We start from the raw sequence: 27150 nt of genomic DNA, 5'->3' as shown, positions 1-27150 counted from the left end.
TATGTATTGCCCTTTGCTCCTATTTCTCTAAGATTATCCCAGAACTATTCTGCATAGGAAAATGCACACACAGAAGCTGGCATCTAACTCTGCTTTCTTCTTTTTTTTAATTAAAAAAAATTTTTTTTAATTTAAATTCAATTAGCCAACTAGAGGAGAAGACAGGTAGCAACCTTTTAGCTCTTGGCTGCAGCAACTTCTTGCTTGCTCTGCTTTCTATCCCAAACCCTAAGCTGCAGATTCACAATTAGGACTTAAGAAACCTCCTATGCATTTACATCCATGCTGATGACAACGTTCATGATGGGAAATGGACAGAGTGGATTTTGTTCAATGCAGACTTTCCTAATTATGGGTCTGGACCCCAAAGAAAACTCTCCAAAGCTGTTTCCTGATGTCCATGCTACAGCCAGACCAGATCTGTGGTGTTGAGCTGTGGAAGTCTGGACCCCAGCTATCCAGAGGGAATATCTGTTAACTTTTTAAGGATCTGTTGCAATTGAAGACAGCCACAAATTCTTTTACACTCTTCCCATCGAGAGGTGGAAGGCACTATGCTGAGAAAGACATATGAGCTCTATCAGTTCATTTATATGTGAAATCTAAAAAAAATTAAAAATAAATAAAATTTAAAAACCTCCAAATTCTAGAAACAGAAAACAAAGTGGTGGTAGCCCGAGGTAGGAAGCGGGGGCAGACAAAAATGGGTGAAGATGGTCAAGGGTAAAAACTGCTAGTTATAAAACAAGTCCTAGGTAATGAATGTACAACCCAGTGACTACAGTTAATACTACAGTATTAGCAATGGAATATTAGCCATTAGAAACGACAAATACCCACCATTTGCTTTGACGTGGATGGAACTGGAGGGTATTATGCTGAGTGAAGTAAGTCAGTCAGAGAAGGACAAACATTATATGGTCATTCATTTGGGGAATATAAAAATTAGTGAGAGGGAATAAAAGGAAAGGAGAGAAAATGAGTGAAAATATCAGTAAGGGTGACAAAACATGAGAGACTCCTAAATCTGGGAAATGAATAAGGGGTAGTGGAAAGGGAGGTGGGCAGGGAGTTGGGGTGACTGGGTGATGGGCACTGAGGGGGGCACCTAGTGGGATGAGCACTGAGTGTTATACTATATGTTGGCAAATTGAACTCCAATAAAAAAATTAAGTAATTAATTAAAAATAATAATAATACAGTATTAGATATTTAAAAGTTGCTACAAGAGTAGATCTTAAAAGTTCTCATCCCATTCCAAGAAAAAAAAATTGTAACTGCATGGTAATGGATGTTTAAACTTACTGCAGTGAGTGTTTCACTATATGTATATATATTTCAATCACTCTCTCTATATATATATATATGTATATATATATATACACATTTCAAATCAATTATGTTATACACCTGAAACTAATAGAATGTTATATGTCTATTATATCTCAATTAAAAAGTGAAAAAGAAAGAAATAAAGGAAAAAAGAAAGTAAAGAGAGTGAAGCAGGGAGGAAGGAAGAGGTAGGGTCTATTTATTCTCCCCTTGAAGAAGGAGGACTGGACTCTCTGACCAGTAGAATTGAGCAGAAGTGATGCCATGTCAGAAGTAATTTCTGGCCTCAGCTTTAAGAAGACAGGCAGCTTCTACCCTGGTCTCCTGGAAGCCAGTAGCCACGTAAGAAGGGCAAACACTTGGGGAGTATCATTCCTGTGAGAAGCCCCAGCCCTATAGAGAGGCTGTAAGGATAAGACACCACATACAGAAGAGAGATCCGGGGCAGCATCAGGGTGCCATCTCCAGCTCCCCTTGCTGGTGACACCTGGTGGATCAAAACAAGCCACCCAGCTGAACCTCTCTCAATTCCTAACACCTACAAAACTGTCAGCAAAATGGATTGGTCATTTAAAACTACTGAGTTTGGGGATGGTTTGTTATGCAGCAATAGATCACTGGGATAGTACTAATTTACCAAAAATGCTTATCTTGAACTTGGTATGCTTGTTCCCACATGACAGCCAGCTTTTCCTTCCGTCTGAGTTGTTGTTCTCCTAGGCATTTGCCTGACCAGATCCTTCCAATTGAGGTTGTAGAACAAAACCTCCAGCTTGGAAAGTCCTTACCTAACCATTCTATCTAAAGTGTCTTTCCCAAATACACATACCTAAGTCACGCTTTATCCTATCGCCCTCCTAAAATTCCCTTTTTGTTCATTTTTTTACTAGTTGATAATGGGTCCCTCACCCCTTCAGGATATGGAGTTTTGACTTCTCTGCTTATTGTCTTATTTCAGTCACCCAGAACAGTGCATGGCATACATTAGATACTCAAGAAATATTTGTCTAAGACAAATTTCTTTTTAAATCTAACATTTCTTTTTAAAAAAGAACAAGAAGAAGAAAAAGAAGAGGAAATGAGCATGTTAGCAGAATAGTTGAGAAAACAAAATGTATCTCCAAGAGAAAAAGTTGTAAATTGTGATAACATGACGTTATCATAAAGCAAATAAAAGCTTTTCTCCCTTACTTGCCTGGTTCTTATGCTTCTTATGTTTCCAAATTAAGAATGTAAAGGAATGATTTAAAATTTTCCTTCCTGATTCTCCAGAGTAAGAATCTGGACATTAAAATATCATTTACAGAAGACATTACTCCATTATCGAGCAACGCTTCCCTCTTAAATGTAACCCATTTTTCTTACCTTAAGACTTCAGTTTGAAAGGTACACTAAGGTGATATTTTTGTTATGCGGAAACCCTGAAATCAAAGATACTACCACAGTGCCACCTGGTGACTGATTCTGATTCTGCGCATATTTTTCTATTGACATAAGGTGGGAAGAAAGGTATCTTGCACCTCAGGTTATGATATACATAATCTTGTTTGAGATACAATGATTCTGAAGTCGGTGATATTATTCTCATGTGATGGAGGATGAAGGGGGGGGACTGACAAACGTTCACAGATACCTAATATGTGCTGTATTAGGCAAGGCTTTTTCAATAATTTTTCTCATTTAATGCTTAAAATAACCATGGGACACTGATAACCACCCTCATTTTTGTAAATGAGCAGACTTGCACATAGTAATGTTCAATGTCTTGTCCAACATTTAGTAGATGGGATTTGGACCCAGGAATGCTGGCCTCCGAGCCTGTTTTCACTGTACTGGATAGCAGGATTAAACATCCTCACCAAGGAAGCTGAGCCTGTAAACTTCAGAGAGAAAACTCAAGGCCCAAACTTCTGAATCCAAAGTTCGTGTAGTACTTTCTTTAAGAAAATAAAAAGATTTTATTTATTTATTTGAGAAAGAGAGAGAGAGAGCAGGAGCAGTGGAGAAGGGCAGAGGAGGGGAAAAGCAGACTCCCTGCTGAGCAGGGAGCCCTACATGAAGCTCAGGCCCAGGACCCTGGGATCATGACTTGAGTCAAAGGCAGATGCTTAACCGACTGAACCAGGCTCCCTTGTGCTTTCAATGTCCAAAATACTTTTACATTCATATTACGTTTACTCTTCCCCTAAATGAAGTATATAGTTACTCTTGCATTCCAGAAGAAAGGGAAGACCCAAAAGGCAAGTGACTCGTCCACATTACGTTAGTCCTCCTACATTAGCAGGTAGCCCACACCACACTTTTATCCAATCCCAATCCAATTATCTTCTCACTGTGCTTCTTCATTTTAAATGACAGTGTAACTTAATCCCTGGTTACTGCTGACTTACCAGATTGCAGTCAGCAAGGAATCATCTGACACCTAAACCAAAATTAATTCTAATTTTCATATTATTAATGTTCTTATCCCTCTGGGTAACAATTTTGTTGAACTTAGTTCATTGGCCAGCAATACTTTGGTTAATATCCTCGTCTCAAAAACAGATACCTGTCTCGTGTTTTCGTAGCTCAATTGGGGAATTTAATCAATGAATCAATTCAAACTAGGTTAAGTAATTTGTTTCCACTGACTTGCTCGATTCTTTAATTGATTTTTATCAAATTGACCCGTTACATGAGTTGAGAAGATATAACGGGATAATTCAATTAATTTTAAATTTAGTAGGAAAGTGGGATTGGAGGGAGTAAACACCACCATTTGCTATTCTGTAGAAGAAAATTACACCAGTGGTAAATTCTCCAAAAGAGCTACCAAAAAAAAAAAGCAAATTCTGTCATTTGTTCATTCATTCATCATTCATTCATTTTTTTCTTTTGATCATTCAGTTAACATTAATTTTGTACATACTAAGTGCCAGACCTGTGCCAAGTAGATGGTAAAGAGGTGGTTAAGAGGAAGGTACAATACAAGAATACACCAGCTATCAATTTATTGCCTTTTTCAGATCCAAATCATCTTTTATTGACAGCTCAAGGAAAATAGTTCTTTTGAAGACGGCGTAATGCCCAATTCTACCTATAGAGGGCGATGCAGAGACACTGCAGGAAGAAGGGGCAGCTTTTGTTCTTAAGCCTTTACAAGTGCTGCTTCTCTGGTTCCTACCAAGAGCTGTTGTCAGCAGTGGCTTGCAGGGTGCACAGGGACACGTTCCCATCAGCTCCAGCAACACCCCCAGGATGGGTATCCAGTGAATAACAGGAACCCTGCAGTCACTTCACCTGCATCGGGAAGGGGTGTTTCCTGCTGCTGGTCTCTGCCTCCCTTCCAGTTGCTTCCTGCTTGCCTAGCAGCTATACACCAGCCCCAGCCCAGAGTGACGGAGAAAATGCCTCCACAGAGTGGACTGCAGAGAAACCCTGCTTCACAGTAAATTTTTCTTCCTGAAATTACTATGTGGTTTCTTTCTTCTCATTGCAGCCTGACTGACAAAGAGGGTGGGAAAGAAACAAAGGCAGATAAATTAAATTAGACCTTGGTAGCTTTCATCGCCAGGTGTTTGTCTTAGCAGCTCTGTATTGTCTAAAGAATCCTGCTTTTCATTAATATTTGATATTGCTGATGGACTCAGGAAAAACACAAATGCTGCTCTCTAAAAAGAGAAACCCAGGTAAATTTTTAAAATTTAGCTTGGCACGGAATTCCTTATTGATGAATGGGGAACACATACTTCACGTACAACAAATGCTACACCCTGCCAAATGGGTGGGTAAGAGCATCATGAGATGGCAGCTCATGTACTCATTAACAAAGAAAATTTAACTTGAAATACTAGAAAATGATAAATTCAAGAAATCTAAAATATAATCCAAAATCACCTCCCTAGAGTGAGAGGGCCTTAAAAGACCACCAATCCAATGTTACCCAACTTAGGAGGAAAATCTGAGTCATCTGGGGATTTTATGAGGAATACAGCATCAGGGCCCTATCATGTAATGATATAATTAAAGTTTCTGAGAGGCAACAGAGCCCAACTCCTTCATGTTAGACAAGCCCATTGCTGACCTTTATGAAAGGCACCCTCTGCACCAGGCACATGATTTGGCAGGTGGAAAATCTAGGTTTTAATCTCCTCCTGCCCCCTCAACCAAGTTCACTTGTGCAGTGTGCAACCTGCAAAACTATACAGGGGAGCCCTAACTTGCAAAACAAAAAAAATTGAGGCCAACAAGATTCAATTTCATCCTTGTGCTAATTTATTCTCTGACCCATTCATTCACTCAACCATCATTTATTGAGTATTTGATATGTCAACTCTGTGGAAATAAGATAAACAAGACATGGTCCTGTCCTTAGAGAATGTGCCATGCATCTAGAAGATAACTTGAACAAAAATGCTCTGTTTATGTTATGGCATCTGATCTTCCAACAATGTGGAGAGGTAGGTACTACTAGTAATATCCCTGTTTTACAGATTGAGAAACAGAGGATAAGAGACATATTCAAAATAACATGCAAAATCCAGTCCTGAGATGCAATCAGAGCCCAAGCCCTCAAACCCCAGCACAGTTTGTTCCTTGATATAATATTGCCTGTTCTAGGAAACCACAGTGGTGCCCTGTACCCCAGCCTCAAATGCAGCCTATCCCCCAAATTTGGACTATTGAAAGTCATTTTCAGGGCATCTGGGTGGCTCAGTCAGTTAAGTGTCTGCCTTTGGCTCAGGTCATGATCCCAGGGTTCTGGGATCGAGCCCCACGTCTGGCTCCCTGCTCAGTGGGGATCCTGCTTTTCCGTCTCCCCTTCACTCCTCCCTGCTTATTCATTCTCTCTCTCTCTCTCTCAAATAAATAAATAAAATCTTCAAAACAAAAAACAAAACAAAACAAAAAAGAGCCATTTTCTTCCCTATTCCACATCCTTGGGCTTTCTTCCTGACTGGGGATACCTGTGTAATGGGCATCATTGAATGCAGAAGGCCTCTCAGTTCCAATTGACCGCATTTAAGAATGAATGAGAAATTTCAGGGCAAGGTGGGAATAAATGGAAGTAATAAATGTGTGTCCTGCTCATGAGAAACATACCCAGTATTAATCTGTCCTCTAGCAAAAATTTTCTTTCTTCGTAACACTAATCACTAGATGACTCTAATTCTGTGGACTGGCTTTTATCACTAAAATGTCAGCTCTTTGAGGGTTGCGATTTGCCTGTTTTGTTCAGTTCCATACTCCCGGAAGGAGGAGAGTGCCTGGTTCACAGCAAGTAATGGCTGAATAAATGAAGGAATGAAGGAACAGACACATTTTATAGAACCTATGCAGTCAGGTCAACCAAACCATTTTCTGATTTAGGAGAAAAGCCAAAAGCAATAGCAGTATGTAAATTTCAACAACAAGCCCATAAAATGCTCTAGTTTAATAATGCAAACTTATTTGTCAGGAAACATGAGCATTTTCTTTCCAAACCTATATTTTTATAGTTAAGACATTTTTTGCTTCACTGTCAATAAAGGAATTTTCTTGCAGTGACACAACCCAGTTTATGGTCTGTTTCTTTTTATGTGGATGGTAAAAAAAAAAAGCAAAACGTAAGCCACCACCATCTCATCATTTTGTACCATTCCAGTGGTCCAGAATAAACCATCCAGATCAAATGTGGACAGGATGAACATCATGCTAGTGATGCCTCACAGAGTCACAAATAATAAAGCTGGCAAAAATCATAAAGTATGTGTGTCAGTCTCATATTCTTAAATATGCGAGGAACTACAAGCCAGATTAGTGAAGGAAGTCACTGAAAACCACATGGCAAGTTAGCGTCAGGGCTGGGACCAGATCACATTTCTCACCAAAGATTCATTTCCTCTGTCGAGGTGCTCAGAACTAGAAACAGTATTGGGCATCAGTGGCACAAACCCACAGGAATGTGCTTGCATGGAACACTGAGGAAAAACAAGTGTGGCTCTAATTCATCTGCCCCTAATGAGCGTGCCCCTAGTCTCACGACTCAACTCTGGGATGAACCCATGTGACTCGAAGCTAAGTGCATCAGGTAGGTTTTGTTGCATAACTGCCAACCACCTCAAAAGTTAATGGCTTAAAGCAATAAACATGAATTTAATGCATGGTGCTGAGAGTCGGCAACGTGGGTTGGGTGCAGCTGGGAGATTCTTCTGGTCTCAGTTCACGAGGGCATCAGCAGTCAGCTGCTGGTGAACAGGAAGCTCCATGTCTAAGCTGGCTGGTATTCCAGCTCGGGTGATGGGAAAGATTAGGCCACATGCCTGTTACCCTCTGGCAAGCTCCCTGGGCTTGTATACATGGCAGTGGCAGCATTATGACAAGACAAGCAGCGCACGGCCTGGGCCGAAACTGGCACATCACCCCTTCCATAGCATTCCATGCTAGTCTACACCCAAAGAACAAAAGAAGAGATCCTCCTATGTCAGTGGGATGAGCTTAAAGTCACACTCCAAGGGCATGGGAACAAGGCAGGAAAGAATGTGTGACCATTTCTGCAATCTCTCACATACCCCTCCTCCTTGGCCCTCGGGTCTAGCATGCCTTCTGCAGGACTCTCAGCCAATCTGTGAGGATATGCATTCGCAGCTTTATTAGGTATAAGCTTGTGCCCAAATTAAGAGACCTTAAGAAGACAGGATATTTAGAATGGAGAGAATCACCAACCCAATAGGGGAAGAGAGGTATGCAGAGTCACCCTAAAGAGTTATGTTGTAAACAGGAAGACCATACAGTAAAGTGTGTGAGCCCTGGAGTCAGCCTGCCCAGGTTTGAATCTCAGAGTGAGATGTACCAGCTACGTGACCCCACACAAATTACTTAACCTCTGTAGACCTCAGTTTCCCTGTTTGCAAAACGCAACGACCACAACAGTATTATTTTTATTTTATTTTATTTTTTTTCACAACAGTATTATTAAATAGTGCGCAGGCTTCATACACAGGAGGAGGTAAATAAACATCAGTGACTATCAGCTTAGTATGATTACAACAAAAGAATGAGAGAAGTACTTTCCCTTCTATCCCCTCAGCATTTTTTTAAATTTTTAAAATTTAATTCTTAAAATATTTATTTATTTATTTATTTATTTGAAAGAGTGAAAGAATGTGTGCACCCACGCGCATGAGTGGGGGACAGGGTAGAGGGAGAGGGAGAAGCAGACTCCCCACTGATCATGGAGCCTGACCCGGGGGTCCCTCCCAGGACCTCGAGATCATGGCCTGAGCCAAAGTCAGATGCTTATCTGACCGAGCCACCCAGGCACCCCACCACCCCCAGCATTTCTGTCCTTCGAATCGGGGCAAAATCTGTTGCCTTGTGGCTATTGTCCACAAAAGGGAGAGCCCCAGGGAGAGGACAGGTCAGTGGCCTAGCGAGGAGAGCAGTCAGAAATCCCAACAGGAGAGGGTGGAGGAGAAAGTAGCACTTAGCCTCTCTTCCTTGGAGCAACCCTGGAGGTGGCAGGACCACCCAAGAACATATAAGTAGAAACAGGGGGCTCAACCGTAAGCCCTGTGGCATCCAAACTTTCAGAAAGGGGCCTAGGAAAACCCAGCCCCCCAGAGGCTCAAAGGGACCACGATGAGCTATACTCAAGGCAGCCCTTTCCCCAGCTTCCCAACCTTGTGAATTCTGTGGGCTTCCCACACAACCCGGGGATGGGGCAGGGCTGCCCTGAAACATAAACCAAGCTACATTTCTTGCCCTTTCTGACAAGAGGGAAATGGGTCAAGCAAGATTTATTGATTTAGAGACACAGAGAAATGTAGATTGTTCCTTGCCCCACTGCTTCTTTACGATATTGGCCCATGAATGCAATGCACCGTCCCACAAGAGCACAAGCTCAGCTAACAAACCCCCAGGCCAGAGCACTGGCTAAGGGCTGTGGCGAGGCCCCAAGGCATCTGGATGTCCTCTACCAGGACGGTGGTTGTGCTACATCCAACACAGGAAGACATAGCCACAGCCCATTCAATAGTCCTGCTCCAGGGGGCAGCCTTCTCAGGCTAGCCTGGAGATTGGGAAGCTGGGGAAGAACTGAGGGGTCCCCTAGAAGACATGGGTATAGGGACAAGTAAGCTCAAACCTTAGCTCAGCCACTTGCCTCATCTGCCTCCTCTCTGTGCCTCAGTTTCCTCTTCTGTTCAGCCAAGATTGTATCCACCCTGCAGGACCATCATAACCAAGACCATGTACATAAAGACCATGGTGCATATGGGTTTGTGATCAATATTACCGATACCGTGAACAGTTTACAGGATTTCTCTAAGTAGACATGACATCTCAGTGCTGATCTCAGCAGACATAGATCTCTGCAGAGTCCAATGCACTCTTCCCACAGAAAACGAGAGTCATCCCTGTCACAACCTTTACTCCTTGGCTTCCGGACCCATCTTCCCAATGACCTGAGCTCTACAGCAGGCAGCTTCTCAGGCCTGGTTGTACTAGGTGCTCCGTAACAGTTTAAAAAGGGAACAAATGTTGATTTGTCAGTCCAGGATTTAAAGTTCACTGTCCCACAACCGGACAGAAAACTTTTATGTGGGGATCAGCACCACCAATCTCATAGGGTTGTTGTGATGGTCAAAAGAGATGATGTCCAGAATAAACTTTGCATTACAGCCCTTGGTACCTCAGAATTTCCCCATAAATGATAGCCATTATTATCAATTATTAATAATTAATTTGTAATATAATTAATATTGTCATTATTCATATCAATTGCTCCCCCCGATCCCCTCCCTTTGTCATCTTACCCCCACCCCTTTTGTGAACATTGTTAACCTCATGTCCTAGTGTTCAGTACATATAGATGCATCTTAGGTACACAGAGGTCAAGCAAGATTGATCCACAGGCCCTTGTACCTCAGTTTCCTTATCTAGAAAATAGAGATGATAAATCATTGGAAAGATTAGTCATGGGAGTGCCTAGCACAGCACTTAGAATAAGTTCACCATCAGCATCTTGACGATCCCTTTTAATAATTTCAACTCCTCCACCAGGTAATGCATCCCATTTTCACTCAAAGGCGAGCCCTCCTCTGTGGGCCTGTGAATCCTTCTATGATTCCCTGTTGCCCTTTATTTTGCCCTTCCATTACAAAAACAAGTCATGCTTGGTTGCCAGATAAAACCCAACCATCACACATGACCTATTGCAACCCTGGCAGGATCCAGGCCAGCCATGAAACAGGACAGAAGGTGCTGAGATCCATGGGGCCAGCTCTGGAGACAGCAACTACGGACCCATTCCAGGTGTCCCCGAGAGGCATCCTGAGTCAGGCCAGGAGCCACCTGGGAAGGCACATACCCAAGAAAAAGAAAACAGATGTACTAAATTGGAAATAGTCATTTCTGGAAAAGTCTCAGGCTGATGTGACTTCTCTATTTTGCCTGAAGCATTTTTCTGGCCTGGGGCAGTTTTGCAAGCCCTTGAAGGCATGTCTAAGCTTTCCTTTGCTTACAGCTTCTAATAGCGTTTCATTAGATACTCTCAAGATCACCGGTGTGACTTTTCCTTTAACTCCAACTCCGATTTTTGTCTTCCAGGCTTGAGTATGAGTTACGCTCCCTTCTACACCTGGACTAATCAGCTCCTTGACTCCCCTCCCCCAAGTAGCCAGCCCTCGTTCTGAAGGACCCACTGAAGGTATAAGCATGTCAAGGGCCCTCTGCTAAGGGGGGGAGCAGCTTTTCACAAGAACTAAATTAAGGTATAACATCCTTTTCCAAAATGAGAAAATCATTATTAACCAAATACACACCCTAGGTTTTAATTTTCACTCTTAATTGTGAATTTGTTCATGTTAATTGCTCAATAAAATAAAGTACAATGGGTCACAGGATGTAGAATTCCTCTCTTCCTAGGCCTGCAACATCTAATTATTCCATTTGATATTAAAATCACAGCCTCCGCACTCAAGATTCCAAAACCCACCAGACTAAGCGAACATAAGACACTGGCATCCCCTAGATTCAGTTCCTGAAATTGCATGTTTATTTATGAAGGATAATTAAACATTTAACAATTACATTGTGCTTTTCCATATGCTTTAAATGCTTTACAAGCCCTGTAATCCTTGTAATAACCCTATGAGATAGGTATTATTAGCCACGTTTTGCAGATGAGGATAGGAAAGCACATAGAGATGGGGTCACTTGTCCAAAGCCACACCACTACTCAGTGGTAGGACAGGATTCAAATGCAGGTCGGCTGGCTGGCTGGCTACAGTGTCTATCAGCATAGCCATGACACTATATTGAAACTAGAACTTGGGTAGAACTTGGGAAAATGTGAATTCCACCAGGACACAGAGTGAAATCCACCATCTCAAAACATCGAGTTTCATTGACCCCTGCTGGCCACCCTGACAGCACAATCTGAGTTAGGTTTAGCCTTGAACCTTGGCCGGTAGGTCCCACCGGTTCTTAATCTTGGCTGAGTTTCTTCACCTCTCTAAATCTCAGCTTGCTGCAATGAAGATTGAAAGGGTAATACTTGCAAAGCCTTAAAAGTAGTGCTTGGCACACTCTAAGAGTTCGATAAATATTAGCCCCCTGGTATTATTATCACTTTGCCGATGAGAACACTGAGAGAAGCAAAGGACTCCCCAGAGCAAAGCCACACTGCCGGCTGCATCAAGCAGGTTCTACTAGAGCAGGTGTGACTATATCTTGCCATGTGCCCTTCCTGCCCTACCAGCTGGGACATGTATGCATTCTAGTAGCACACACGTCAGGGCTCCCGGCCCCCAAGGAGCCCCTGAAACCCATCAGAAAACAAGAGATTTGGAATTCCAGCCGTGCCCCCCAAGCCCATTGCCAGGCAGCATGTCATGAAAGCACACAGGTTTGCGGTCACCCACCGTGCCGTGTGCTGAATCGGTGTTTGTTTATTTCGAGGCAGCTCTGGTGCTGTGATGGTTGGAGAAAGCAAATGCCAACCAACAAGGGAGCGATGGCCACGAAGGCAAACGAACAGCCAGCAATCGATATAATTAATCTGTTGGAAAGCCAGGCACCAAACTCAAGTGGGTTTGCTGCCAGTTTGAAGCATTTATCTTAAAGGCTGAGACGCACTGAGTCTGCTGAGAGAACAAGTTTGCATTTCAAAGATGCCTTGAGGAGAAGTGGTACCCCGGCCTGCAAACAAGGCCTTTGAAGGTTTGTAATTCTTCAGCATCTGGCAAAACAATCGCTCCATAAAGGCAGCTTAACTGTGTCAGAGGTATCCCCAGTGTGAGACGGGGCATCTTTTCACATTTGCCACCAGAGACCCTGGGAGTCTCCACCCACACGTTTGAGGCAGGCAAGTGGATCATCCCAACAGGAGATCAGTGTAAGGACCAGACAAGGCAGTTCCCTTTCCCTCCCGCGTATATTTCTCCAGGGCTAACATCCTTAGACACAAGAGCCAGTGCCTAGGGCCCACAGCAATGCATTTAGAAGACCTTGAACATGTTTTAAATCTTTTTAAAAGAAAGGGACACCTGGGTGGCTCAGTCGGTTAAGCATCTGCGTTTGGCTCAGGTCGTTGTCCAGGGGTCCTGGGATCAAGCTGGTGTCTGGCTCCCTGCTCAGCGGGGAGCCTGCTTCTCCCCACACCCCCCACCATTCACCCTGCTTTTGTGGGTTCCCTCTCTCTCTCTCTCTCTCAAATAAATAAAATCTTGAGAAAATATATAAAAATGAACTTTTAGGTTGTTGAAAATACTTAACTACATGATGTTAGTATATGTATGTATGTTAATATATTTGTCTTTAGACCAACATAGTTGGAATGTGTGTGTGTGTATGTGTGTGTGTGTGTGTGTGTGTGTGTGTGTGTGTTCTCAATGGAGGAAGGTGCCAGTGAAGGCAAAAGTGCTAAGGTCCCATGACCCAAGTTTCTCCAAAGGCCAAATGGACATATAAGAAAGGATGGCTATAATGGAGAAAGTCTTCAGTTTTAAACTGTTAAAATGAACAGAAAACAGTAAAGTGGTAGAGAAATGGCCCTTGGCTACTCAGGCTCAGGGCACCTGCACTGTGTGATGCCCACAGCCACCCCCAGAGACTCTGGCCCCTAAGGTGCATATTCCTAAATGAGGAGAATTCAGGAAACTCATAACGTTTTGACCCCCATTCTTTTTGGGGTCTCCTAAAGCAGACGCTGTCAGGATACCATCCACAACCTTACACCTTTCTGTGGGCTCCTGCTGGTCTCTAACTGCTAGATGCTGAGTCTCTGTGCTAGAGGACTTTCTTTTTCTAGAACTATGGACAGTCTAGTTGCCAGTGTACCCAGCAGGTCAGAAATGCAGAGGAATTAGCACTCCTGCAGTAGCTCTCCTACAGGGACTCTCAGAAGTCAGTGTATAAATCCCCCAAATCCCTTACCCTTCAGGTAGGATCATTGTAAGGTATGTGTTTGGCAGTAGTTCCCAACTGAGCTTAAATCATGCATTGCCATTGCGGGTTTTAAGAGTGCACCTGAGGGGTTAATATTAAAAATATATGAACAACTCATACAACTCAATAGCAAAAAACCAAACAAATTAAAAAATGGGCAGAGGATCTAAATAGACATCCCCCCCCCCAAAAAAAAGCTAACAGTTGGCCAACAGGTATATGAAAAGATGCTCAATATCACTAATCAGCAAGGAAATGCAAATCAAAACCACCGTGAGGTATCACCTCACACTTTTAGAATGGCTATTATCAAAAAGACAAGAAATAATAGTGTTGGCTAAGGATGTGAAGAAAAGAGAACCCTAATTCACTGTTGGTGGGAATGTAAATTAGTGCAGCCACTACAGAAAACGGTACGGAGGTTCCTCAAAATATAAAAAATAGAATCACCATATTATCCAGCATTTTCACTTCTGGCTATTTATCCAAAGAAAATGAAGAATGTAACTTAAAAGATATCTGTATCCCCACGTTCATTATACATTATTTAAAATAGTCAAGAGGTGGAAGCAACTGAAGTGTCTATAGATGGGTGAATGGATAAAGAAAATGTGGTACACACATGTAATATTATTCAGTCATAAAAAATATATATGAATTATTGACATCTGTGACATGAATGGATCCTGAGGGCATTATGCTAAGTAAAGTAAGTCAGATAAAGACAAATACCATATAATCTCACTTGTAGTGGATTCTTTTTTTTTTTTTTTTTTGAGATTACTTATTTATGTATTTATTCATAAGAGACATAGGCAGAGTGAAAAGCAAGCTCTGTGCGGGGAGCCTGACTCGGGACTCGATCCCAGGACATGGGATCATGACCTGAGCCAAAGGCAGATGCCCAACCACTAAGCCATACAGGTGCCCCTCACTTATAGTGGATTCTAAAACAAAACAAAACAAAAAAAGAACAACTAAGTTCATAGAAACAGAGAACAGACTGGTGGTTGCCAGAGGTGAGGAGTTGGGGGGAGGGGTGGTGGGAGGAATGGGTGAAGAGAGTCCAAAGGTACAAACTTCGAGTTATAAAATACATAAGTCATAGGAACATAACGTACAACGTGGCAACTATAGTTAATAATGCTGTGGTTGCTTATTTGAAAGTCGTTGAGAGAACAGATTTTAAGTTGTCAGACAAGAAAAAACTTTTTTCGACAATATATGGTGACAGAGGTGAGCTAACCTCTTTTGGAGATTATTTTCCAACACATGCAAATATCAGATCATGATGTTGTACGCCTGCAACTAATATAATGTTATGTGTCAATTACATAGTATAAAAAAGAAAATGGCACAATTAATTGGTTCACCCCTTCCCTGCATCATATCTCCACTGCTGCTACACTTCCTTCCTACATCCCAGATAAAAACTTGAACTCGAGTCCCCAGTTCAGTGTCTGCTTCTGAGAGAATCCAAAAACATCCCCCCTTAGCAATCAGCCAGTTTATGCTCAAGGCAATGTGACCCACAGGGAAGCCCACAGGAAGAAGACAGAGCTCACCCACTCATTCGGTTGTGGTTCACAGCCAGACCTAAATGTCTCTTGAAACAGCCTGTGGGGGGTTACCGCACCACCCATCCTCAACACTCAACTCAGGAGGATAACAGAGTTTGGGGTCTCAGGGAACAGAATGGCATTGTCTGAGGCCTGGGATCTTAGAATCATCAGCATGTTAGTAGGTCTCATGTCACCCTCATCTCATGTCAAAGATGACTTAGCAGGGACACCTGATTGGCTCAGTCGGAAGAGCATGCAACTCTAGATCTTGGTGTCATTAAGTTCAAGCCCCACATTGGGTGTAAAGATTACTGAAAAAAAATAGTAAAAAAAGTATTACTTAGCACTAGTAAGATAAGCAACCCATTCTTTGCAAACACAAGCTTTCCAAGTACTCAACATCTAAACAAGAGGGCATTCAAATATCTTCCTGAGAAAAGTCACTGTCTCACATACAAGAAAGCCCACTTTCCTTCCTCCCTTATGACCGTGGTGGTCAGCTGACTCCTTGTGTGGCAGACTTCTAAACTGATTATATTTTCTTATTTTCTGTATTCTTGATGCTCTGACATTTGAAACCTTTATCCTAGCATTTCCCAGGGTTAGCTAGTTGCTGGGGAGAGAAAAACAACTCTCCATAAGTGTAAGTGCCTTAGATACGCACTGTCAACTAATCCCAAGCCTATTCCCAACCATCTCCTTTATCAAATTCTCACACATCACGTCAATATTACCCCTGCCCCAAATCACCCAGGGCCAGGTACTCCATAACTGGGGACCACCACCATACTATCTAGTCCTCAGCTTACTCAGAGTACCTATCCTGCACCTCCCTATTTCTCCCAGTGAAAACCTCAGTAAAAGCTCCGAACCTTTCCCTCTCTGCTGCCTCCTGGCAGACCTGAGCATCTTCCCATGTGATGCTGCATGGCTTGCTGAGCCTCCTGTTCCCAGACATCTGTGACTATAAACTTCCTTCTCGACAATCATGCCCACATCTGTACCACACCTGATGAAAGCAAATCTCTAGTACAATTTTTAGAACAACCCCGTTCGATGTCAACCTTTAAAACGGAGAATTGGCACAAGCAGCTGACGGTGCTGAGCCAAGTTAGGAAAACTCCCACACTCAAGTGGATTTTTTTTTAAAGCTTATTTTCCAAAAACTTTCCCTGATTTAAATTTTTTTAATTTTTATTTATTTATGATAGTCACAGAGAGAGAAAGAGAGAGAGGCAGAGACATAGGCAGAGGGAGAAGCAGGCTCCATGCACCGGAAGCCCGATGTGGGATTCGATCCCGGGTCTCCAGGATCGCACCCTGGGCCAAAGGCAGGCGCCAAACCGCTGCGCCACCCAGGGATCCCAACTTTCCCTGATTTAATATGACAGGACAATTTATTGAGATGGTATGGGTTTTTTCCTTCTTTCGCTTTTTCTCCTATCTACCCAATTCTCATGTGTATTTCCTTGACTTGGAGAAATTTGGAAGAAAGCAGACTCTGCTTAAAGTCAACAGCTTTTCCCCTACTTTGTAAGAATTTAATCAATCGTCATTATTATGCTAGATGTCCCCAAGGGGGAAGGAAGGAGCCAGAATTCTGTCTTGAGAGTAGCAAGAAAGATGAAAGAGAAGCTCCCAGATGTTACGGGAGTTGCAACACCCCAGAGGTGACAGGGCATCAGTAGCACCCAACCTCTAGACCCAGCCCCAAGCTTGACAGCAGAGTCCTCAGACCATTAGACCAGTGAGCTGAGATGCAGAACCACTGTAGAGTAACCAGCATGGACTTGTGTTTTGGAACTGCCCAAGACCCTCCTGTCACTCAGGACCTTAGAAAGACCTCATGGTAGAAGCCACAATAATCATGAGATAAAACACACCTGTACCCCATGCAGTGGAAGTTTGGAGGGTAATTTAGATTAACTAAATAAAAAAAGAAATTTGATAAGAGATGCCAGAAGGACCGAAGAGCTGTGGCAAGCAAAATAAAGGCTCCCACAAAGATATCCAGGCTGTAATCTCCAGAACCTGTGAGTATGTCACATTACTGGCAAAGGGACTTTGCAGGTGTGATGGAGTTAGATCTTGAGATAGGGGGTATGACAGATTTAATTGTGCCCCTCCTCAAAATTCATATGTTGAAGCCTTAACCCTCAATGTGTCTCTATTTGGAGAAAGAGCCTATAAGGAAGAATTAAGGTTAAATTAGGTAATTAAAGTTAAATTAGGCAGGGCTCTGATGTGATAGGATTAGTGCCCAGAGAAAAGATACCAGGAGGGAGTTCCTATTCTCTCTCTCTGCCATGGGAGGATACAGCAAGAAGGTAGCCACCCACAAGCCAAGAAAGCACTCTCATCAGGAACCAAATCACCTAGCACCTTGATCTAACTTCTAGCTTCCAGAAGTGTTAGAAAATAAATATTCATTGTTTCAGCCACCAGTCTGGTATTTTACGATGGCAGCTGGAATAGACTAAACCAGAGAGGCTATCCCGGATTATCCAGATGGGCCCAATGCAACCCAAGGCTCCTTATACATGAAAGAGGAAGCTCTTGCTTCCTAGGTCAGAGCCAGGGAAAGAAGCAGAGGTCCAAGAAATGGGATTGCTGGCTTTGAAGATGGAAGGAGACTGTGAGCCAAGGGATGTGGGCAGTCTCTAGACTCTGCAAAAGGCAAGGCTAGGGATTTCCCCCACAGCTTCCAGAAAGGACTATAGGCAGCCAAATTGGTACTAGCCCAATTAGGCCCCCTTTGGACTTTTGACCTCTAGAACTATAAGATAATAATAACCTGTGTCATTTTAAGCCATCAAGTCTGTGGTAATTTGTTACAAAAGCCATAGGAAATTAATACAAGAGTCAACCTGAAAGAGCTCTTAATGGCCAAACACGAAACAATTTGAACAAAAAAATAAATTGCATGGTAATGGATTACAATTCAAAGAATAAAATAAATATATGAATTACAAGAGTCCATACTTGTATAAATAACTGAATAAATCAAATAAATGGGAAGAAGGGGTAAATCTTCCTTTACAGACTAATTCTAAATAATAGAAGTAGATAATTCTCTCTCCAGGTGGTGGACTTTAACCAAGTCCCTCTGGTAAGTGAGGACTCCATTCACTACTGGCTTCCAAAGAACATTGTACGGAAAGGGAAAAAATAGAGACCTGGCAATATTACCCTCACAACATTCAAGGTGATCATTCTTGTGACTTAATCATGAGAAATGTCAAACAAGCCCACATGGAGGGAAATCCTACAAAATATCTGACCAGTAGTACTCTTTGAAACTGTCAAAGTCGTGAAAAACAGGAAAGGATGAGAAATTCAGAGCACAGGAGACTAAGGAGGCACCCGGCTGAATGCAATGTGATCATCTGGATTGGATCCTAGGACTCAAGAAGGCATTTGTGTAAAAATGGGCAACATCTAAATAAGGTCTGTAGCTTCATGAATAGAAAGGGAAGGGAAGGGAAGGGAAGGGAAGGGAAGGGAAGGGAAGGAAAAGGAAGGGAAGGGGGAGATGTGTTACTTTGTCAAAACTGAGTTTGTGATTACAAAGCTCTACCAGCCACATAAACAAGAGTGAGAATGAGGTGGATGTTATAGTTTACTTTAAAGTACCACTTACAGGGGATCCCTGGGTGGCTCAGCAGTTTAGCGCCTGCCTTTGGCCTGGGGCGTGATCCTGGAGTCCCGGGATCATGTCCCGGGATGGAGTCCTAAGTCCCCCATCGGTCTCCCTGCATGTAGCCTGCTTCTCCCTCTGCCTGTGTCTCTGCCTCTCTCTCTCTCTCATTAATAAATAAAATATTTAAAAAAAAATAAAGTACTACTTACAAACTAACAGAGAGAAAGCTATAGACATAAGTATGCAAGTTATATTTTGTCTACCCTAGGGACAGTCTATTAGCATTTAAAATGACCTAATCAGGAATCCACACCCCAGGGTGGGTGGGGTGGTTAGCATCTGATGGACTCTAATCAGAGATCCGAACTCTAGAAGCTGCCAGCTCAAGTGCTTCAAACATTTCTATTTACATCTGCTCTAGAGGATCATTAATTAGCAGATGAGATGTGAGAAAAACTTCTTCACTGATTAAATGAGTAAAGCAGAGAGTATGTGGGAGGCTGGAAACACCATGAGACCCTCCACCCTTGGTAAACACAGGAGAAGCATCTGTTGAACCAGGCAGCTGAATGGTGTCTTGTGTCTGGAATCCCACTGGTCCTGTCTGTCTGTGTCCCACCTTTGCCTTCTGGTCTTTCTTGTTTGTTGCTGGATCTGATTAGAAAGTCTAGCTCCCCAATGGTCCTTTCGCACAGGGGCTTGTCAAAGCACCTAAAAGCACAGCAGGCTGCAGGAAGCTCCCAGGACAGTGGAAGGCTGGTTTCATGGCCTCTCGCTTAGTAACAAGTGTGGCAGAGTTTAGAGGGGACATAATTAACCACGCAGAATTGAGGCAGTGAGAGGGAGACCTAGAGCCTCCACTTGCCTCTAATAATTGGACGCTCCAGATGGTCACCAAAAAGAGCAGGACAAGTGACTGATGAAATCAGCTGTTTGCCCAGTAGGGATAGGAGGGAGAAAGCAAGGGAAGAGGGAGAGAGAAGAGAAAGGGAATGAAGCTGGAAATGGAGAAAAAAGAGAGAAAGAAAAGGGGGCATGGAGAGGAGAAGAGGAGAGGAAAGATGGAGGAAGGAAGGAGGAAGAGGGCATGTGGAGGATGAGCCTGGGAGAGAAGCACGTTGAGGAGGGATACTGACATGGCTACAGACTGGCCTCAATTCTTGCCCAGCAAGGGGGGATGCATCATGTTTGCTGAGCAGCTTCTGCACCCCTGCTTACTGCTGCTTGCTCCAGCTTTCTGTTACCCAGGCACTGCTGGCTGCAGGAGGGAAAATTCAGGCCCATGATAAATCACCCTAGGCAGGAGTGCTAAGACTGACCAATGTTAACAGAGAAGAGCTTAATGGGGCAAAAATAGCACACTCCTGTCCCTACCAAGACCTAGAGTAGGGAGGGAGATGGAGGGCCCAGCTGTTGCACAAGGGAGTCTTCAATCTTAGGGCCTGAGATATCCAGGCACTTGCCTCCTTAGGAGCACAACCAACCAAGGCCCCTTCCTGCCTAGGTCACTGAGCACCGAGAATCTTAACAGCAGAGAAGAAGACTTCCACCTCCTTCTAGTTTTTCAGAAAACAGCAGCTGGATTCTCTCCTCCTCCAGGAAGACCTCCTGGAATGTCCCTCCTTAGTAAATTTCCTCCAGCGGCCTCACACAATTTGCCTTCTATGCTGCTTATATAAAACACTTTCAGGCACTGAGAAAAGCAGGGATTTGGAAATAATAGCAAAATACTACTACTACTAACAACAATAATAGGTGATATGCTGCATATTAAGCACTCACTCTGTGCCACACTCCATGACAAGCCCTGTCCACATACTGTCCCAGTCAATTTTCCCAACTTAGGAACCTAAGTATTATGAAAATCCCCATATTAGAGCTAAGGAAAACTAAAGGAACTGAGGTACCACACATCAAGGATGTTTCCCAAGGTCATGACTATGGGTAATGAAGCCATGATTCACACTCTAAGTCAGATCCTAGTTGACCCACTCCCTCCCAGGGTCACCTGGGACAAGGGACTTCAGCTCTCTACACCTGGGTTTCCTTACTGGTCAAGTATGAGTAATCTATCCACCCAAGCTGACTGTAAAGAATGACAAATAATAATAATAATAATAATAATAATAATAATAATAACATGTACAATGGGCCTGGTTGACCACCTGGGATGTGACAGCTCCTTAATAAAAAGTTGTCAAATAATGGGGATCCCTGGGTGGCTCAGCGGTTTAGCGCCTGCCTTCAGCCCAGCGTGTGATCCTGGAGACCCAGGGTCGAGTCCCTCATCAGGTTCCCTGCATGGAGCCTGCTTCTCCCTCTGCGTGTGTCTCTGCTGCTGTGTGTGTGTATGTGTGTGTGTGTCTTATGAATAAATAAATAAAATCTTTACAAACAAACAAATAAATTAAAAAAATAAATAAATAGAAAGTTGTCAAATAAGTAAATACACATATAGTGGCCACTAGTTACCAGAATTGCCTTGTGACATCTCCTGAAGTCTTCTCACCACATTAATTTTTCCAATCCTCATCACTGTGGGTGGCATTAGTTGGGCTGCTGCTCAAGACACATTTCCTCAGTGGCCATCATCATGCTATGTCTTTGAGGCAAGTGATTCTTAACCTCCATGTCCAGGTGTTTTGAGGTAGAGGGAAGGGTGGTTTCTACCTAGCTCCCCCAGACCAACCAGAGCCCTCTCTTGAGATTTTTTGGGCAAAATCTAGAAAGGATAAGCTTTCTGCTCTGACTAGGGAATTCTCATGATGAGAGCAGAGGCCTGCTGACAGCCATTTCCCCACTGTGCAGAAGGAGCCTGCACTCAGAAAGCGAATATAAAGCCCTCTTGCAGAGAGAGGCTTGGAGAAACCTGCCAGCCTGTCACTAAAGTCGTCACTAAAGCCAGCCCCAACCCACCCTCATTGTAGTTTGAGCCAACACAGACCCCTCTTGGACTAAAGTAATTTAAGTTGTATCCTTGTTATTTCCAAACAAAAGAAAATCAACTAATACAATCACTGAGCTCACTATTCATTCATTTATTCATTCATCCAACAGGTGTTCACTGAATGCTAAAAATAAGCCACACACTGTGGATGCCATGCAGGCCTTGGAAGAGACACAGTGAAAGAAGTAAAGGACACAGGCTGTTTCAGCTAAATGCAAGAACACACGCTGAGCACATGCATATGTAATGCCTCATTTACGTGTGACAAGAACTCTGCCAAGGAGGTACTTTTGTCCCAGTTTTACAGATAATAAAACTAAAGTACAAAGAACGTATTCACTCTTGTGATAACAATAATTTTTATCATTAGTTGAGTGTTTACTACATGGCAGGTGTTGTGCTAAATGCTCATATTTATTGATCCACTATATTTCACTGATTCTAAGGTGCCATCACTTATAAGAGACATTAATTGAAAAAAAATTTTTAAATGTTAGACACTTGTTACAGATAAATTGTGTTTCCAAAATTCACAATTCACAATGTACTGAAGCCCTAACCTCAAAATATGACCTCATTTGGAAACAGGGTGACTTCAGATGTAATCTGTGAAGTTAACATGAGGTCACACTGGGGTGTGCTGGGCCTCTGATCCAATATAACTGGTGTCCAAAGAAGAATGCCCCGTGAAGAGACAGACATACACACAGGGAGAACCCAGTGTGAAGGTTGGAGGTAGTTTGCTACAAGCCAAAGAACTCTCAGAAGCTAAGAGAGATTGTTGGAACAGCCCTTCCCTGTAGCCTTCAGAGGGAGCATGGCCTTGCCAGTACGTTGGTCTCAGATCTCTTAGCCTCCAGAACCATGACAGAATGAATTTCTGTTGTTTCAGCCACTCAATTTTTTGGACTTTGTTACAGCAGCCCCAACAAACTAATACCACAGTGTTGCTTAGAAGATGCCCTTGAATTATAAGATGTTAAAATGTCAGTCATCCAATCAGGAAATAAGGTAGTTTTGGTCTTCTCAACAAACCTACAACCTATCCCTGTTTTACAGATGGAGAAAATGAGGTACTAGATATCTTACCCAAGGTTCACAATATGCATTGGGGGAGCCAGGACTGAATGCAATGCTAGGTTTTTAAACAGTGCCCTGTGCTACCTATCAGAGGTTCCCATAACCACACATATGTGTACTAACACGTACATGTGCGCGCACGCACACACACACACAGCACCCCTTCCTTATATCTAGGTACTCAACTCATAGACTATTTAGAACTACTGACAAAGTTACATCTCCAAAGAAGGATGACCATTTTCCCAAGAGGACCGTTCACTAACTATTCTTTTTCTAACTTCTGTGGCCAAAACCAATCCAGACTTTGCTCTTTGCTCAGACCGGATCTGTGTCTGCCAGTGTACACTCTTCCTTGAGTTCCAGGCCACATGATGTATCAGATCAGCACGGAGGACTCCTCAAGGGACCCAGCAGGAATGCTGATAGAGGCCACAGCTTGCCCCCTCTGTACAATGAGTGGGACACAAAGTCCCCAAAAGGTTTCTAAAGGCTCCCAGATGGCTTAGGGGCCATTTGTGTCATAGTCTGGCAACCCCGTTAAATTCTGGCATGCCTTCCATCCCCTTCATCACATTTCCTGTGTTCTTTTAGTTCTCAAAGGCATCTTGTGGAAAAGGCATTTGTAACCCTTTTCAGAGATACTCTGTTTGGTGAGGAATGGAGAAAATGTAAGGACAAATTATGCCAGAATTTTTGTTTAAGAGTTCATTATAGGGACATCTGGGTGGCTCAGTGGTTGAGTGTCTGCCTTCAGCTCAGGGTGTGATCCCAGGGTCCTGGCATCGAGTCCCACATCAGGCTACCTGCAGGGAGTCTGCTTCTCCCTCTGCCTCTGTGTCTCATGAATAAATAAATAAAATCTTTTTTTTTAAAGAGTTCATTATAAAGTGCCATGGCTCCATGCAGACAAGTCAGGTCAGAAATTCGGTCACAGCAGGAAGGTGAGGTTGGCTTCCTTTGTTCCCCACCATATCCCTGGTGCCTGGTGTAAAGCTTTGCACACAGCAAGCACTCAATAAACCTCACAGAATTAACAAAAAAAGAAGGATCAAGGATATAAGAAAATAGAAGTCTAACCCGAGAAGCAGGACCCAAAAAAAGTATTCATGAAGCCTACTACACGATAGGGACTTTCCAAGGAGCTTCCCTACTTTTAAGGTAACCAACCATTCTGGCTTTCCCTGGCCTGATTGGGTTCCCAGGATGTAGGACTTTCAGGGCTAAAATCAGGGAAGCCCCAGGCGGACAGGGGCAAGTTGGTCATTCTACTTACATCATTTCCTTTAAACCTCACAGTAGTCCTATGACATAGATACTAAAAGCCCTAATTTACAGATCAGGAAACTGAGACTCAGGAAGGTAAACTATTGTCTAAAGCTATATGGAAGGTTGGCCATTTCGGCAAGATTTAAATCAAGATAGGTCTGATTTCAGAGACCAAGCTTACCCAATCAAACCATGACACAGGATTCAACCGACTTCATGACTTATTCAAATATCACCCTAGGCTCCAACTATGACAAAGGCAGTAAGTCTTACCTTGCCAACCTTTAAGAACTTGCTAGAATAGGATAGAGCTGGGTTCCACACCTCACACTGTGCTAGTCTTCAATAAATACCTGTTGAATGAATGAACAATCAGTTGGGAAATCTGGGTCCATCTCCTCCCTCCCTGCACTCTACCACTGTACTGTAATCTGCTCTCAGGCCTCAGTTTCCCCAAGGCTTTCTGAAATGGAAAGATCTGGAGCCAGACTTTCAAAGGTGGTTGACTTCAGGCCAGAAGGAAAGAAGGAAACAGAGCTCCAAAAGGTTAGAATGTCATGAACCAAGGCAGGAAGAACAGACAGATGGAACATATTCAGGAAGTGTGAATAAAAAAAGAGAATTTGTATAAGAGCAATGGGCCCAAATGGCAGAAGATTCCAGGTGTCAGGAGGATGTAGATGATTCCCTGAAGCATAAGAGGACAGTGTTAGACTTTTCTCATTATTAAAATTTGTTTCTTGGGGCACCTGGATGGCTCAGTGGTTGGGCATGTGCCTTTGGCTCAGGTTGTGATCCTGGGGTCCCGGGATCAAGTCCCACATTGGGCTCCCCGTGGGAAGCCTGCTTCTCCCTCTGCCTATGTCTCTGCCTCTCCATTTCTTTCCATCTCTCTGTGTCTCTCATGAATAAATAAATAAAATCTTAAAAAAAAAAAAAAGAATGACTCTGCCATGTAGAGGTGATCAGGGGACTTCAGGCAGAGGGAACTGTCACTCATCATCTAGCACTAAAAACTTAATTCCAGTCATCCCGGCAGGAGAAGGCCTGGGACAGGACCCATTAGGGTTGACTGCTGGGGCATGTTGAAGAACTGATGTTGCCTGACTCCAGAGAGATGGAGGAACAGAGACACTAAGGTGGCAGACCTTGGGGAGGGGTGCAGCTTTGGGGGAACGCAGAGGGAGGGACGGGGAAAGTAGATCCAGAAAGGAAGAACAAATCTGAGGCTTTGTTTTTTTTTAAAAAGATTTATTTATTTATTTATTTATTTATTTATTTATTTATTTATTTATGATGGACAGAGAGAGAGAGAGAGGCAGAGACACAGGAGGAGGGAGAAGCAGGCTCCATGTTAGGAGTCCAACATGGGACTCGGTCTCCAGGATCGCGCCCTGGGCCAAAGGCAGGTGCTAAACCGCTGAGCCATCCAGGGATCCCCCCTCCCTTTTTTTTTAAAGACTTATTTATTTATTTATTTATGATGGACAGAGAGAGAGAGAGAGAAATCTGAGGCTTTGCATTCAGCTTTGACAACTACCATCGAACCACTAGATGTCACCAAATGCAAAACCCACTGGAGACTCAAGAAGAACAAAGCCAGGAATCTTAATCCTTAAGAATTCCTCAGCTCAGCCCTGGGAAAGTCATAAAGCTAAGGAATGCTACACCCAGATCACTGTAGGTCAAGGATGACTAATTTTCATAAATGTCACCAAAGGAGATGCCACAACCTGGTGTCCCAGCATCTCTATCTCAGGCACACAGTATCTCAGAGAACCCCCAGGACAGCCCAGAGGGGCAGTACCACTACTCACCCCAATTTACAGGTGAGAACACAGAGAGCCTGACAGTCTCCTACCTACTGAAGTTCACATAGCTAGGAAGTGGCTGAACTGGGACTGAACCCAAGTCTCTTGCATCTGAGCTTGTTCACCTATACTATGACATACTTCCCAAGACATGACAGGCTGTCACTAGCACAGTGATTCAGGCATGAGGCTCAAAAAGGCACACTGGAGCAATTCTTCAATTCATTGACTCCATGATTCTAATATAACTCTCTTCCCTTGATTTTACAACAGCTAATTAGAACCAGTAGAATGGAATGATAGCTTGAATTACCCCAAACAGAACTTTTTGTTGTTTTTTTTTTTAACTTTTGACATATATTGTAATGTTGCACTTCATTTGTAGGAGGAGGGAGATGTTTTGTGTTTTTGAGCAGCCTATTTAGCGTCTCAATGCTGTTTGGTGTGGGATACCACTCATGTGAGGGTATATGTTGTTTGACACAGGAAATGTGTGAAAATGTAGATTGATAGAGAGAAGTAGCATATTAGGAAGCCTACCACCCAACCGTCAAAAGTCGAAGGACAAGAAGAGTTTGGAATGAAGTGTGGCCCGGCTTGTACCAGAAGAGAAACTGGAGCATCCCGACACCAAAGAAGTTTTCAGTGTGCTCGTTTCCTCATTCAAACATTTCCTGGGAGCTGCAAAAGTGGTCAAGGCATGCCACTGCCTTTATGGCCAGTCCCCACAGGGGAGAAGAACTTCAAGTGAATAATAACAATACAACACATCCAGTACTGTATTTGAGACACAAAGTGCTAGTGGAGGAGAAAAAGGACAGAGGAGAGAAAAGGCATAAAGGACAATGACTTTACAAACCACTTCATCTACAAAAGATGAAGAGAAATTCAGGTACAGAAGGGAATGCCAATCAACAAGAAGGGCAGGTGCAAAGGCACAGGGGCACAAAGATATAAAAAGTTCACAGGATGGCAAAAGTTCTGGTGTGCCTGGTGGACTGGCAAACTTGGGGAGAGTGGGAAGCTGGAATGGAAGGAGACTACAGGGGTATGTATGCAAGGGCTACATTTGGTGCCACTAGCCACTAAGCCCTTGAAGTG

This window comes from Canis lupus, chromosome 20 (genome assembly GCF_011100685.1).
Source record: "Canis lupus familiaris isolate Mischka breed German Shepherd chromosome 20, alternate assembly UU_Cfam_GSD_1.0, whole genome shotgun sequence".
Lineage (NCBI taxonomy): Eukaryota > Metazoa > Chordata > Mammalia > Carnivora > Canidae > Canis > Canis lupus.
This window is presented reverse-complemented; position numbering follows the sequence as displayed.